This window comes from Alexandromys fortis, unplaced genomic scaffold, assembly GCF_014885135.2.
Source record: "Alexandromys fortis isolate MF-2015 unplaced genomic scaffold, M_Fortis_MF-2015_v1.1 scaffold_127, whole genome shotgun sequence".
NCBI lineage: Eukaryota > Metazoa > Chordata > Mammalia > Rodentia > Cricetidae > Alexandromys > Alexandromys fortis.
Window position 1 is genome coordinate 1,485,218 of NW_026068006.1, and position 15,825 is coordinate 1,501,042.

Genomic DNA, 15,825 nt, shown 5'->3' on the forward strand with positions numbered 1-15,825 from the left:
CTCTGGCTTCTTTTGCTTTCTTGGTTGCCATCCTTGACTACTTGTGAAGCCTCAGCGTTATGTTATCGTTCTTTGTCCTGTTTTCTTTTCATTGTGCTCCAGGTTTTCTAAAATTGCCTACCCTAGCTAGAACTGTAGCAAGGTGCACCAAATTTATACACTCGGCTACCGTGCAAGTCACGAATGACTCTTCAGGCCGAGGGCATGACTTGCCCTGCGGGACCACAGCAGCTGGCTCCTTCCTGAACGTTACTTAGGGATGTTCCAAAGTGTTCCGCATCCTTATTTCCCCTTTCCTGCCTGCCATCATCTTATTGACCTCATAGCCAAAGGGAGTAAACAGACAGATGAATCCATTTGTCTTAGTGAAGTTCAGCTACTAGATTCTAATGAGGGGGATGGTACATTCTTCAAGCTGTTCGTAGTCTATACAAGAGCAAAGAGTCATGGCTTGTCAATGAAGGGAAGGTTCCAGAGACGTTACCTAAGACCAGAAAAGGAAGATGAAAATCATAATGACTACTGAAAATCATTTTTAAAATTCATTTTAAAATTCCATCTATGAGACTCTCATGTGAATCCATGGCAATTGATAAAAATATATAAAACAGATGAGAATATTTGGCCTGGCTCACAACTTGCATGCTTATAATGTCCTTTGCTTATTTCAGAAAATTGTGAGCCACTTCAACCTAACATTTAAAGTGATCCAATATATTCTTAAATGTGATACTATAGAATAAGCCATTGGTAAATGAATCTATTAATAATCATTTTATCTGCATTTTTATTTAATAAGTACTTATAAATGAAGACATATTCTTTTATGTGGCCCACAGTTTTGTTTAGGGTGCCTAGGCCTTTCTGAGAATATTAAAATAAACAGACTCCCTTGCTAGCATTTCTAACACAAGTGGATTCCCATTTGCTGCACACATTTTTTTGCTTGTTTTGTTTTTGTTATTTTTTCCTCGACACAGTAGTTACCATATCTATTCCCCATAATTGCGAACAGGCAGCAATGTACAGAGAATACTCGTCAGTTTGGAATTCATTCCCCCAAAATGGCCTTCCATTGAATTTAAGGAATGGTTTGAGAACAGAATTTTGTTTTTCTTTTCTTTTTTCTTTTTTTCCCCCCAGGTCAGGGTTTCTCTATGTGACAGGCCTAGCTGCCCTGGAACTTACACTGTAGACCAGGCTGGCCTTGAACTCACAGAGATCCACCTACCTCTGCCTCCCAAGTGCTGGGATTAAAGGCGTGCGCCACCACCGCCTGGCTAGAATGGAGTTGTTCAAGACAGAAGGCATCTTCATTTACAGACTGGCCATCTCCAAGCCAGCCACCCTCTGGCATTTAATTAGAGATACACAGATAAGTCGTGCAATAAGTATCTTTAAAGGCTGGACTCGTGGCCATGCATTCTGTATCTCTGGTTGATGGCTTACTTCCTGCCTACCACCAAAGTACACCTGACCACTAATCAGAAGTGCTGGTTACTGAGGACCAGGGAAGCACTAAGGCTTCACGAACATGAGTATCATGCTAGAATCCAGCCACAGTTCTGAGCGCTGGTGGGTAACCTGATCCATTTGAAGGGAAAGGCACTCTTCATTAGGCCCCTCGGTGCTCTCGGTCTGTGAGGAAGGAGGGCCCAGAGGAGCTCAGGGCATACATAGGAAGAGGTTGGCCACCAAGGGACTTAGGCTAAGCTTCCAGCAGATAGAATGTGCACCTTAAAGCCACTGAGTGAAGTCCCGTGAGAGGTCCAGGCCTCGTTGCAAAGGCACATTGATTACAAACATTCAAGTCTTCTGCCAACATTCTCAATGGCTGCATTGTGATGCCTCACAATTAGCCAAGCAGACATGTCCTGGGTCCAGTGACAATGTGGGAACCCCAGCTAAGAAAGAAAGCCCCTGTTTACAGCCTGAATGATCTCAATTTACCCATCAAAACAGCTACTTCTTTATGAGGTTATAGACCTGTCATTCATAACTCTTAGAGCTGGATCTGCAAACTGGACAGCGCACCAGGTACTCGTGTTGGTAGAAAGTGTGAATAGAGGAAGACAGCCAATGGCCACACACCCTGGGAATTCCTTTTTGAAATGAGTATTAATTAGTTCTCAGGTTTCAATAGACCAAGAGCAGAGAGTCTCTTTTAATTCACATCTCAAAATGAATCTCCCTATGTGAGCTGGGTTTCTACCCCATTTAGCAAGAACTATCTGGCTATAAATGACTTCCAACCAGGAGAGATACTGCTAGGAACTTGAAGCTTGGCTCGGCCAAAAAGGATGCAATGATTACATAATGTTAAGCATCTCAGAAAAAGAGGTCGAGAGCTGGAAAGATGGTTCTGTGGCTAAATTTTTTGCCGGGCAAATATGAGGACCTGGGTTTGGAGTCCCTGAACTTAAAGTAGGTGCAAGAACACACACCTGTGATCTCAATCCTCCCACGGGAGATGGATACAAAAATCCCCAGAAGCTCGGGCCAGCTAGATTGGCTTGTGCTGTGCAGAACAGGAGACCTTGTCTCAAAACAAAAACCAATGCCCAGGCTGTCCTCTGACCGCTCCCCACACACACACAAGAGGTTGCACTCGCTGCTAAGACCCCTCCCAGCCCTAGTAGATTACAAATAATAAGTCATGATTCTGTGGCTCTTTCTAAACAAGAGAAAGTCATTGCAAGACAGAATTCTTACAAGGCAAATCATTTAAAAAAATATCAGCACCTCTGTTTTTAAGCCACAGTGGGCTCGAGGATGAAAAAAAATGACTAAAAAATACCTTTCTGCCCACTCCAGACTGTGAGATGTCTGACATTGTTCTCTTCGGTTTAAAGCTAAATCACCATGCTTTGACTGCCTGAGTCACCACAAGGGTGGTTTGGACATGTTTTACCAACCTGTGGTTACTTCATTTACCTAAATGCTTTAGATGAAAGATACTTGGGGGATGCCAAGACCTTGCCCTCCCCCACCTTCCTCCCTTAACTCTGACCTCCCCCACTTCCCACAGCCCTGCCACCCTCCGCCCTTCTGATGACTAATGGGGTAGCTGAGCTCTCTGCCAAGAGTAGCTCGTGTTTTCTGTAAGAGAATAAATGTCTTAGCAGGTGTCAAGAAAGTCATTTTAATTTTAGCAAAATGAATTGCTAAATATTATGATCTACCCACTTGCTCAAGACTCTCCCTCCGTGAACTGTAGGCACATGAGGAAAACTAGTTGGTAGACACATCCCATGTGTTTACAGGGAAGACACGTCAGAGTGCATGTCCACGCACCTAGCTAGGACCACATCCGTAAGGCTCTTTCCAAACCATCCCAGAAAGATGAGTTTCTCCAGATCCAGAGGAAGTCTAGGAAAACAGCAGCCATCATCTGGCATCCATCTTGAACTTATTCTAACTGTACTTCTCAGCTAACAATCCATAGTTATTGCAATGTGGGCTATATAGATCAGGACGTTGCTCATCTTTGTACATCTCACTCCGGAGCAGAATGCCTGCTAGAATGCTCTCCATGCAATGAGTCTGTCCAGAATGCAGGTGTAGCAAATACTGCCATCACCATCTGCTTACCTACTCATTACCCCACTAGCTAGCTGTCTTCTCTCTGTATCTCTCCACCCATATACTTCTCTGCTATCCACTGACCTAGCTATATCTATTATCTTTTTCTCTAGATCTACCCACCTGTTCTTCTGTCTCTATTACCTATATGCAATCTAACTTTACACAACTAGATTTTCTGGGTTCCAACGGAAAATAAAGGCCCGAGAAAAAAATTTCTGTGCAATAAATTTATTTTGGAAGAAACTTCAGGAACACACATGGGAAAGTAGAAGGAGTGAAACAGATTTTTAAAAGAAAGAAAGAAAGAAGGAAGGAAGGAAGGAAGGAAGGAAGGAAGGAAGGAAGGAAGGAAGGAAGGAAGGGCAAATTTCAATGTGTGCCGCCGACAAGCCAATCATTCCCATGGACATCTAAAATACAGGCCCTCTGATGACCCTCATAAGGTTCATGAGCATTGCCAGCCCACGGGGTAGAAGATGAATGGATGTCTAGTAACAGAGAGTACTCACCCCATCACCCATAAGTGATGGGTTTGCCTATGACTAGGGATGGCGGAAAAGGCCCCTGGGGGCAACCACAAAAGAGGCAGAGCAGGCCTGGAGGGAGCACAAAAAACACTCGGTAAAGTCAGGTTGAGATACAGTCAGTTACACCCAGCTACTGCCAGTTGCTTCAGCAAAGTGAATCTGTAGAGTGGAGAATAAGAGATGGCCAACAGAACTCTTATTCATGTCCCCCATGTGGCCAGTACTTTACACTTTAGACAAATGTTGGCTTCCTCACCCACGTGATGTGTTTGGTCAAAGTTCTTCCCTCTTTCTCCCACTCATGAGAAAAATGGACGGCGCTGTCAGAGTCAAGAGCAGTGTGGGAACATGAGGCTAAGGGAGGAAGACAGACCCGAGCCCTCTACGGGAGTGTCTCTAGAGCCTCTATGGGAGTGTCTCTAGAGCCTCTTTCATTTGGGTTTTGTTGTTTGTTTACTTGCTTGCTTGCTTGATTTTTTTGTCTGTCTGTCTGTCTTGCAGTGATTACACTGGAATTCAGGGTCTCTATTTTGCTTGCTTGCTTGCTTGATTGTTTTTTTTTTTTTTTTTTTTTTTGTCTGTCTGTCTGTCTGTCCATCCCGCGGTACTTATGGAGGAATTCAGGGCCTCTCATGAGCAAACAAGTGTTTTACCACTGATCTAGGACTCTTATTCTGGGGTCGATCTTTATTTGTCCCATGTGTGAGGATTTCCCAGGGTTCCTTTAGAAGGAACTGTTTGTCAAGGGTGTAAGCTGCTTCCCGCTTGGGTGGCCCCGCGAATCCAGGGAGCCCAGACAAGGGCCCAGAGGAAGCAACTCTCACAGTCGCCTAGCACTAACATCAAGGCCAAGCAAAGGCACCCAGGTGGCTCTCTCAGGTCCCAGCATACTGTGAAGGGGGGCTTGGGAGCCGCAATGTGGAATGAAACTGTCATGCTCACCAATCGTTTTTCTCTGTATATGTAATTCCTCAGAAAATCTACTCTCTACTCTGATGGGAAACAGTTGATCAAAAATTAAAATGCCCCAGATAAAATGCTTTTACCAAAGGAGGATCAAAGAAGCATGGACTGATGGGTGATCAAACAGATAACACGGAACACATATGTAAAAAGTGCATAGTGTTAGATCTGAGTACACGTGTGTGAGCATCCAGAAGGAAGGTCATCAGTTTTGCTATTCCAGGCCTCATTTTAGAAGACAATAGCTTTTCATTTTTCCCTTGTGTTGCCCAAAATCAAAGCAGGTTGAGGAAGGAGGCTAACATATGAAAAGAATAATTAAGGGTCAAAGAAATCTCATTAATCAAAAGTCGCCCACTTTCCCATCCTCCCTGCTGGGAAACAAATGAGAACAGCAATGGATCATCACTGGGCAATCAGTCAAGGCCCTGTCTCTTTATGGCACTAGACACGGGCATACAGCGGCACAGCTAAATATGCAGGAGTCTCAGTTACACAAAGAGGCCATGTATCTTTTTCAACTAGCAGAATGATAATGTCCTGCTGATGAAAAACTTAACAGTTTGACTTGTCTGCCTGTGCATAAGTGGCTAAACACGCACATGCATGACTTCGTGCTAGAGAAGTCTATGTATAGAATGCAGCCTCCATGCAAGCTGACCGTACTCCGCGGCAGCCCAGTCCATTCCAACAGCCACGTCTCTCCTATTCCTTCCTCAACTCTTCGTTATTTCATGAACCACAAGTGTGTGTAAAGTGTGCTAGCAAGCCAGAAAAAGATGAAGATTGATGAGATACATCCCTGTCTTACAGAACTGCCAGATTTCTGTGAATTCAATGCCAGCCTGGTCTACAGAGCAAGTTCTAGGACAGCCAGGGCTATACAGAAAAAGCCTGTCTAGAAAACAAACTTCCAACCAATAAAAGAAGTACATATTTGAAAACCTGCATTCTTTTTTTTTTTTTTTTTTTTTTTTTTTTTTGGTTTTTTNTTTGGTTTTTCGAGACAGGGTTTCTCTGTGGTTTTGGAGCCTGTCCTGGAACTAGCTCTTGTAGACCAGGCTGGTCTCGAACTCACAGAGGTCCGTCTGCCTCTGCCTCCCAAGTGCTGGGATTAAAGGCGTGCGCCACCACCGCCTGGCTGAAAACCTGCATTCTAATACCAAGAGAAAGACACAAAAATGTTGAGAAGGTATTGAATAGGTAGCGATTAATTCTCACCTATGCACATATGTGCTGTGTTATACATTGTGTGCAGGGACAGAAATTTGGGGTTGTGAAGAGCAGGAGTGGGTGATAATGATGAAGAAAGAAATGGATTATGGGTAGTGCTGGGCTCATCACGCTATCAAATCCCTATGGCACAGAAACACGCATGTTCATAGGAAGGAGGAGGCTCTCTGAGGACTGGGAAGTGGGGGGCAAACCGAAGAATAAGTAGGACTTCCTAGGCAGGAAACGTGGGAAGAATTCTCCAGACTGAAAGAACAGCTTGAGCAGAGGCAAGGTGAAAAACCCCCCTGTGGAGTCTGTTGTCTGGGAAAACTACAGTGAGACCCAACAAAGCCAGCTCGTGAAGGATTTCGGCTCCCTTGTTAAGGTCATGAACTCTACTCCCTTTCTACCGAAAATTCTCTAGCGGTAACAGACGACAAACAGTGCTGAGAATGGAGTGACCGAGCATAAACTCCTGGGCTCTGACAAGGGTGCACCCACTCTCCAAGGTATTCAAAGCACAAAACCCATGATTCGCTTTGTCCCCTCCTGTCTCTCCTCTCCCTTTCCCCTCACTCTCTGTTGACAGAAAATCCACCACAGAACCGGTTCACTTTATTTGCCAGATACTTAATAACTTCATCCAAGTCATTCCCATTGTTTTTTAAGGATCCGTTTTATTTTATGTGTATGAGTGTTTTGTCTGCATGTGTGTATACCACATGTGTGCCTGGTACCTATGGAGGTTAGAGAATGCTGCTGGATGCCTGGAACTGGAGTTACGGGTGGTTGTGATCTGCTGTAGGGGCTGGGAATTGAACCTGGTCCTCTGCAGGAGCAGCGAGTTTTTAACCACTTGAACCATTTATTCCTCCAGCCTAGTCTTTTCCACTCTTACCATCCTAGAGGTCCTTACCAGGTATATCACAATAGATTCTTCTCTGCTTAGGACATTCTAAAAAAAAAAATTATTCTGGAGTCTATAAATGAGTTCACAATCAGGCCTGTAGATTCAAAGATGATATTTGGAGACAGTACAGTTGAAAACAGGACGGTAGACACTCAACTGTCACGACAACAAAGGCTCCTAAGGCAGAATCTTGGAAAATGCCAAATTTGGTGGAGAGGTGGGTAGCCACTCTGGAGAAGGTGAAGAAACCACCAGGGAAATCTCATTCAAGCACAGAAGCTGAGGATAAAGAGAATTCCAAGACACTTTGCAGAGAGATGAGGACAGGGAAGTTAAATCAGGTGGTCTTCACCGCAATGATGCATGTGGTGCCCTTCAAGGGCTTCATCTTGGTGGTAGATCACCAACAGAAGCCAGGTTCTAGTCAGCTAAAGGGTGATTGGAGGAGAGAATCCAACCCCATGCGTATCTAGCTCTTGCCTGAGGACTCAACCTTTCCTGCTCCCTCCATTGAATTCCTTTCAATTGGAGAAAGCCAGCTGCTGGCTTTAGAATCTCCAGCCACACTCCACACCAGTTTTCCACATCTCTTTGGACTAAGCTCATCTTTGAAGGGCAGGAAGCCTGTTCTGAGCCACCCTGCCCTTACCGTTCACCAGAATTAGTGTCTCTAAGCCAAAGACATCTCAAGAGACAGCAGACGGCATGACTAGAGCTCGGTACCATTCCTCCTGCATGCAAAGGTCCAGAAGGAAACAAAGGAGAGGAAGTTGTCTCCTGCCATGGCCACAACTGTAAGAATTCCAGGCTGGAAAAACGGAGTCTTCACAAGGAATGCGTTAGTTTTCGGTGAACAGGATGAATATGCTTAGTGGTTAAGTCCTCTGCAACTCTTCCAGAGGACCCAGGTTCAGACTCGGTCTCCGGGTCCAGAATACCAGCTCCAAGGAAAGTCGAGGAGTTAAAAGGATGTCCATGCTGGCTCCCTGGCCTCTTGCCACTCTTTCTGGGACTAACTCAGCCTTCGTGGAGAGAGATGAATCTCAAATCATTCTCAGCTGCATGCCACTCTGGCTGGAGAGAAAGGGATCCATTCTCCAGAGCTCACACTGGCTGCCACCTCACCAACAGGGGGAAAATAACCTTCACCAGACAGAATGGGAAGGTGCTGGGTTTCGTGAGACAGAAATGGAATGATCTGGTTTTTATTAAATATCATGAGAAGAGTATTCGTTCATGCCAGAAACACAAATATAAACATTATCATGTGGAAAGCATTTACTCTGAAGGGACCATCTGGCAGAGCCGTGAAGACCACTCTGTGCACTGAGCCTATGTGTGTCACCTTAAAGTAGCGAATTCAGAGCAAGCCACACTTTCAGGGCTTGAAGGAAGTACCGTGCAGTAATGATACCTGCTAGATATTCGTCATAAGCGTCCTAGAGATGGTTCTACTTTTCTAAATGCCGCTTTATGAAAACAAAAGTTCAATACAAGTGTGATTATTGTTTCAGAATCTCTTACTCTCTTAAAAAAAATAGTAATTCTTCCACTGGGGACCTAACTCCTGCAGTCTGTTCACATGCAGTGTATGGAGGATGAGATATGTCACAAAAAGAATGGGGGCTGGGGCTACAGCTCAGCCAGTAGAGTGCTTCCCTATCATGCACAGAGCCTTCAACTCGATCTCCAACACGGCACAGAATGGGTATTGTGGAGCCGGCCTATAATCTCAGCACTGGGAAGGTGGAGGCAGAACGCTAGCAGCTCATGGTCATCCTTGGCCACAACCTTGTCTCTAAAGAAGAAAGGGTGTCTCAGAATCTGGAGCCTGATCAGTTGCAATTAATAAAAGATTAACATGGACCTGGAGAAATGGCTTATGGTTAAGAACACTTGCAACTCTTCCAGAGGACCCAGGTTCAATTCTCAGCACCAACATGGCAGCTCACAACCTTCTATAACTCCAGCGCCAGGGGATCTGATGCCCTCTTTTGGCTTCCACAGGCACCAGACATGCCTATGGTATATAGACACACATGTAGACAGAACATTCATATACATAAAGATAGATAATTTTTTAATTGAAAAAGAATAGAAAATAACACCCTGAGATTATAAAGGAAATATGTGGTTCTTACCTGCAAAATATAACTTTAAAAACCTCATAACTGGGCCAGGAAGATGGCTCTGCAAGAGTAAAACCCCCGTTGTCCACATGACCACTTCAGTTCAATTCCAGAAGTTCACACGGTGGAAGAGCAGAATCAACCCCCACGTTGTCCTCTGACTGCCACACGGGCACCATGGCACCCACACAAAATAATTAAAAATCTAAAAAATATTAAATTCTCATACTGTCACATTTGTGCCAGAAATCCTCATTTTTCTGTGTCTAAGGGGAAAATCCTTACATTCCAGAAGGGAAGAGATACTTGGGGGGGGGGATCCTTACATTCCAGAAGGGAAGAGGTGCTGGGGGGGGGGATCCTTACATTCCAGAAGGGAAGAGATACTTGGGGGGGGATCCTTACATTCCAGAAAGGAAGAGGTACTGGGGGGGATCCTTACATTCTAGAAGGGAAGAGATACTTGGGGGGGGGATCCTTACATTCCAGAAGGGAAGAGGGGCTAAGGGAAGTTTGATCTGGTGACCTCAGCCCCCTAGGATCCAAAGGGACCGTGTTTACCTGATGCCCCTCATCACCAGTGAACCATTGACGTCCTGTGAAGTCTCTGATTTCACTGGCCCGGAGACAGTGCTATGGGCTGAACAGAAGGTCCAAATCTCATTTCCAAAGACTCCCTCCTTTACATCACACTCTACATCCTTTGCAATGGAGGGACCTAGGAGATCTTTTGAACAAATTCCTTAGTCTAGAGAAGTAGGCATCCAGAGGGGTCAGGAGGATTTGACCCTGATTGACAGCCTGTTCAGTCCTTAAGACTGTATTTCTGCTTCAGTCCCATGAAGACTAGAGCACATACACACACACACACACACACACACACACACACACACACACACACTCCAGAAAGGATCACACTAAACAGCACTAAATAAACTAAATAGGCTAGAGTAGGACCTTAGAGCACCCGACCACATTTCTTCACTGTACTAAAAAACAGCGGTGCACACCTCTAACCGCAGTACTCAGACGGCAGTGGCCGTAGGGTGGAGAGCTCCAGTACAGCTGGGTTACATAGCGAGACTCTGTCTCAAAAAAAAAAATAGTAGCCTGATTTGGAGGTGCGAAGAAAGACAAAGTATGAAAGAAAGACATTTGCCTAATTAGTAAAACCACCAACAATTAACCAGTGACAATTATTTGTACAGCTCCCATTAATCCAAGACAGCCTTGGAGACCAATCTCAATGTTAAATCACAAAAGAACAGCCTCGCACATCCAGTCCATAGCACATGTGATACAGATTTAATGAACTATCACATGACCAACTCAAGCCTTAGTCCTCCATGAGACACCAAAAGGAAGAGGAAATTTTAATGTCCAGTCAGGGTTTAAAACATCTTCTTCAGGTCGGCTGGGGACGGCTCAGTGGTGAAGAGCTCTTGATGCTCTTGCTGATGGTTGGAGTTCTGTTTCTAGCACCCACACGGAGCGGAGTCGCATATAGGGCGGAATACAGGGCTTGTAACTCTGGTTCCAAGGGATCTGACACCTTCTTCTGACCTCTCGTGCACACTGTGTACAAGCATGTAGACATTCACTTGTGCACATAAAAATTAAGAATCTTCCTTAGCCATTTTTTTCTTATTGAACCAACAGAAACCCTTCCCTAGGCTTTCTTCCCTGTACCCAGCTCCACAGCCCCTCCGCTCTCCTTGATTCTTCATACACAGATCCAGTAACTTCTGGTTGCCCACTCCTCACCCAACATCCATGCTAAAGACAATGCCAAGCCCTCAGCTAGGCCCAAGGGAAACAAACTGCCAAAATCAACAGGTCCTCATAACCCTCCCGAAACTCCAGAACACCAAGAGACAGGGAGGGACAGCAACAATCCTTCAAGGTGTGCCAGGACTCGGGATTCAGAGATTCCTTACAAACGAGTGAGATTATAATCAGCAAGATTATATTATATTATATTAACCATAGCAGTTTCTAGAAAACAACCAGACATGGGGTAAAAAAAAATACTTGGGAAAAATAAATTCAAACTTCTAACCAAACTCCCCCTAACACACACACACACACACACACACACACACACACATACACGGGGATGGGGAATTGCCACACAAGTCCCAGGGAAATTGTCCCCTCTCCACTCTCCAATGCAGAAGCAGACCAGAATGAAAGAGAATCCACTCGCAAGAAGAGAAGCGAACCCCAAAGTAGTCATGGGCTATAAGAGCAGGAAAGAATCAAACATTTATTTTATTTTTATAATTAGAAACAATCTTTTCCCAAAGGCTGGGAAGAAAAGAAGGTAAGAAAACACAATTTAATTTTCTGCTTTTCTTTCTTTCCGTTTTCTGTTTTTGCTTTGTACAATTTATGTCATTGCTACTCATGAAAAGTTTTCAGATAGATTGTCGGTAGCTGGAACGACAGAACCCACACAGTGTGTTTTAAGGGGGAGCCATATTTGGAAAAGTATTATTCTCATGAAGACTTAGACATGCAGTCCCTGATTCTGACCGTGTGCTTCTTGGTGGAGACCAGCTGCCTTCTCCAATCATCACGACAATGTCAGTGGGTCTGGGGAAGGCCGGCTGGAGGCACCCACCTCCTGTTATCTCCCAACAACTTGGACTAGATTCTGCACTGATTGACAAGGGTGAAAATGAGAATCAAAAAATAATATTTCAGACCATCTGATATGTTCTAAAGAGACGGTGGGGGTGTCCAGACTGGCTTGTGGCCTTAAGGACTTTCATCCCTGGGTAGCCGCAGGGCCTCCGCTCTGCCCAGGGGGCTGACTACAGACAATGTTAGCCTGCACAAGGTTTCTGTTGAGAAACTCACAGTGTGATTGCCTATGTCATATGCCATGAATTTAAGGCTTGGAATCTCTCACTTGAACTTTTTTACACCATCCCTCGTGCGTGCCAGAAAAAGAACAGCTGCCAGAAAGCATTTTCCTGTCTCTAAAAATAAAACGCTGGCAAGGCTTCATGCCCTCTGTGCCAAGACCTGGCCCTACCCAGGATAAACAATAGATGACCAAACTGAGGGGAGGAAAATACCGGCCCTGAAGTAGGCCTGTGTCTGCAGGAAGTGTTCGGGCCAGAGCATTTGGAGTCGTAGACTAGGGGGCCCATTCCCCTACAGTGGATGGTGAACAGCTGTTACCCCAACACAGGGCCAGCTGTAGCCAAGACAGAAGGCCTCCAATTACCCTAGAGTCTTTGCCTCAATGGGTCACAGAGCCCCACCAAATCCTGCTTTCAGAGACACAGAGACACAGAGTGTAAGTCTGCCTGGCTGTCGTGGGGTGGAGGAAGCTTCGGAAAGGAGAGAATTCCATATGCATCTACCTGCATTTGCTGCTCACCGGTCAATACCTCCTGGACTGAGTGCCCTCGTCTGGGAGATGCAGGCCCAACAAACCACCTTAACGGGAATGTTGTACTAGTAACTAACTTTCCCATTTTAATAGCCTCTCTCGATCTTTCAAATGCCACTGTGGTGCGTGGCAAGTGCCTGAGCCTTGCCATTAGGGCTCAAGTCGACTCTACACCAGCAACTTGGCTTTTTGCTTGTTTGGGGACTTAGAAGGGCTAAGCAGAGAAGACCTAAATATAGCAAGCATCCACAGGCATAATCACCCCATAAACAAGCTTCAGAGTGCTGGGCCGGCCCACATGACGGATGTCACTCACCCTAATGTCACATCATAAACAAAACTGAATGGGCCCATTCTCCAGCAGGACTGGAGTGACGCCTGCTCACACTGTAAATATTTATGGAGTTATAGCTCGTAGACTCTATTTTTCCAGGTGAGTAGCCTTTGATGACAACCTTAAGCAGAGATTTCCCTGAAATCACAGAACAGCCAGCATAGCTCGGCCGTCAGCGGTCCACAGAGTGGAGAAGGGGAAGCAAGCCTCCATTCCATGAGACTTGTATAAGTGGGAAGCTCATTTATGTCAGAGTTCTCATTCAAACTGTGACAGCATTCTCTGGAGCGAGGAACACGGGAAGAAAGATAGGCCAGTTGGTTCTACCAGGTCAGGTGATGAAGAGAGCCTGGCAGACCCTTGTTACCCAATTTCAGGCCCCTCCCACCACCCTGCTGGGAGACCCCTTCCTTGCTCTCTGAGCCTGTCTCTTAGTAACAGAAAAGAAATGTTCACCTCACTCCGTTACTGTGCTCATTTGAAAGGAATTATCAGAATGTGTGGATGTCTGCCTGGGTGTCTCCCTGAGTGTTTATGAACAGCCCACCCTTTGAGGTAGTTATTCTTGGCTATGTTAGGAATGGCACCCAGAATCCCCTTCATCATCCATAAGTTTTTCCGCTCTTTGCTCCCCGAGCAGCCTTAGCCCCTCCTCCACCCAAGGCTCTCCAGCAGTCCTGAGACCTAACACTCCCAAGCCTTGTCCCTACCACAATGCTTGCTAATTTGGTTGTCATTTTAAAGCCTAGAAATTATTCATCTCCTAAAGACACCAGTGCCCTTGGCTCAGTCCTGCTAAGCCTGCCTCTTCCTGAGGGAGAGGGTGGCATTTCACCTAGGATGTGTTCTCCAAACCTCAGGGTAGCCCTGGCCCCATCGCGCAGATCTGGCCCCTCAGGGGAAAGTTGACGCTCTTTTGGCTCTAGCCTGGGTAGCCTGGGAAGCCTTGTTCCGCAATGGTTTTACAAAGTGACTCACAGGCTGCCTTGACCACCCTATCTGGGGAAGCCAGGGCTGCCATGTATGGTCTTTGCTCGGTGCCACCCACCTCTCCGTGTCACTCCGCGTTCTGCGCCAGGACAGCCTGAGTCATACAGCTCAGCACATTCCTTAGGCGTTGGATCGTCTTTCCTTGTTATTACTTTGCCTTTGTTTTACGCAGCACCTGGTTTCATTTTAAAATCCCAAATAAAATCACCCGGCTAGGGTGGGGGTGGGAAGACAACAGAAGGAAAGCAAGGAAAACAAGAGAGGGAGAACCCTGGGCTGGTGGTGGGGACGGAGGAAAGGGATGAAGCCCCACTTAGTGGGAAGTTCGGGGGACGCCGCCGCCGCAAATTAATCCCTTTTGACCAGAGTCCTTTTAGCCTGAAAGTACCTGGCGGCCAGGACTCCTCCCACTCCTTCCTAACGTTACGCCACAGAACTGTCAGTATTTTCCTCACAGGTCATGTGATCCCTCCAAAGCCCTCCATTTTCCAGTCTCCTCAATAAACTGACTTTAATGACCCGAAGGAACTTTCCGGATACAGCGCGCTATGATTCTGTAAATCGGGTCTGCCTCCTTTATCTTGTACTATAAACCTGACTCGTTGTGTGAGGCAGTATTCTTCCATAAGCTAATATCTTTTTTTTTTTTTTCTGTTCTGTTTTTCCTATGGGGGTAGGGGCAGTGAGGGACCGGCGTACAAGGCAGACTCAGCCCTACCAATGTGGCTGGTCACACTGAGTTTCTGTGCCCAGGTTATTTCTGTAAACTCGTCTGTAAAGCTGTTGACATTGATTTTTAGAATCGAAACAGAATTCTAACAAACTGTGGCTTGCGTGCGGCAAAAACGGAACACTGGGTCAGTGAAAAAGCCTTGCCATGGATAAGCGTATTTCTAGGGGTGGCGACGTGCAGTCACTAGGGCATGGTCCTCGGGTGCCAGCCTGGGCACCTACCCAGAGGGCCCCTCGCTCTGCACGTGCAGGGCAGGCTGTGGGGGTTGGGGGGCGGGGCGCCCCTGAGCCACCCCGGCAGCATTTTCAATGCAGGGTTCTGGCGAGCTTAATGGAAACCACATGAAGGGTTCCCGGGAAGCAGACCAGATGGCTCCCAGCGAATGTATTTAACCCAACCTGGGGCTAAAGGAAAAATAATAATGATGATGATGGCTGGGTCGTGTGGGGCGCGGCTAAGGGTTAGGGTGCGACTTTGGGTTTTTTGTGCAACAGGCGCCCTGAGTTGGGGGACAGGCTGGATCTGGAGCGCAGAAGCTCCGGCTGCCAGTGGGGGATCTGTTTCGGGGCCTTGCTCCTTGGGCGCCTTGTGCTGCGCGGCGACCTCGGGTCCTAGTGGGGACTTGGCAGGGGAGAGGGAGGCGCAGGCCTGTGGGCGGAGCTGAAGGCAGAGCGGGCTGCTGAGGCAGATTTCCTTGTCTGGAGGGAAACCTGGCCTTCTCTTCTGACTGATGGCTCTGGAAACAGAGAAGTCTTTTCTCAGGTGTAGAGGACAGACGGGGTGGCTCTGGGGCCCACCATGGTGGCGGTCACACCATCATTTGCGAGGTTCTTGCAGCAGAATGTGAGTCTGGCATTTACTTTAAAGGAACATTTAATTACAATTATGACACCCCCCTTCCTATCAGTGCACGTGCGCGCGCGCGCGCGCGCACACACACACACACACACACACACACGAAAAAGAACGAGGGATGAAACCCAGAGACGTTTCTAGAAAGTCTTCCCTAGGTGCACACCCAACCAAACCCAAACCT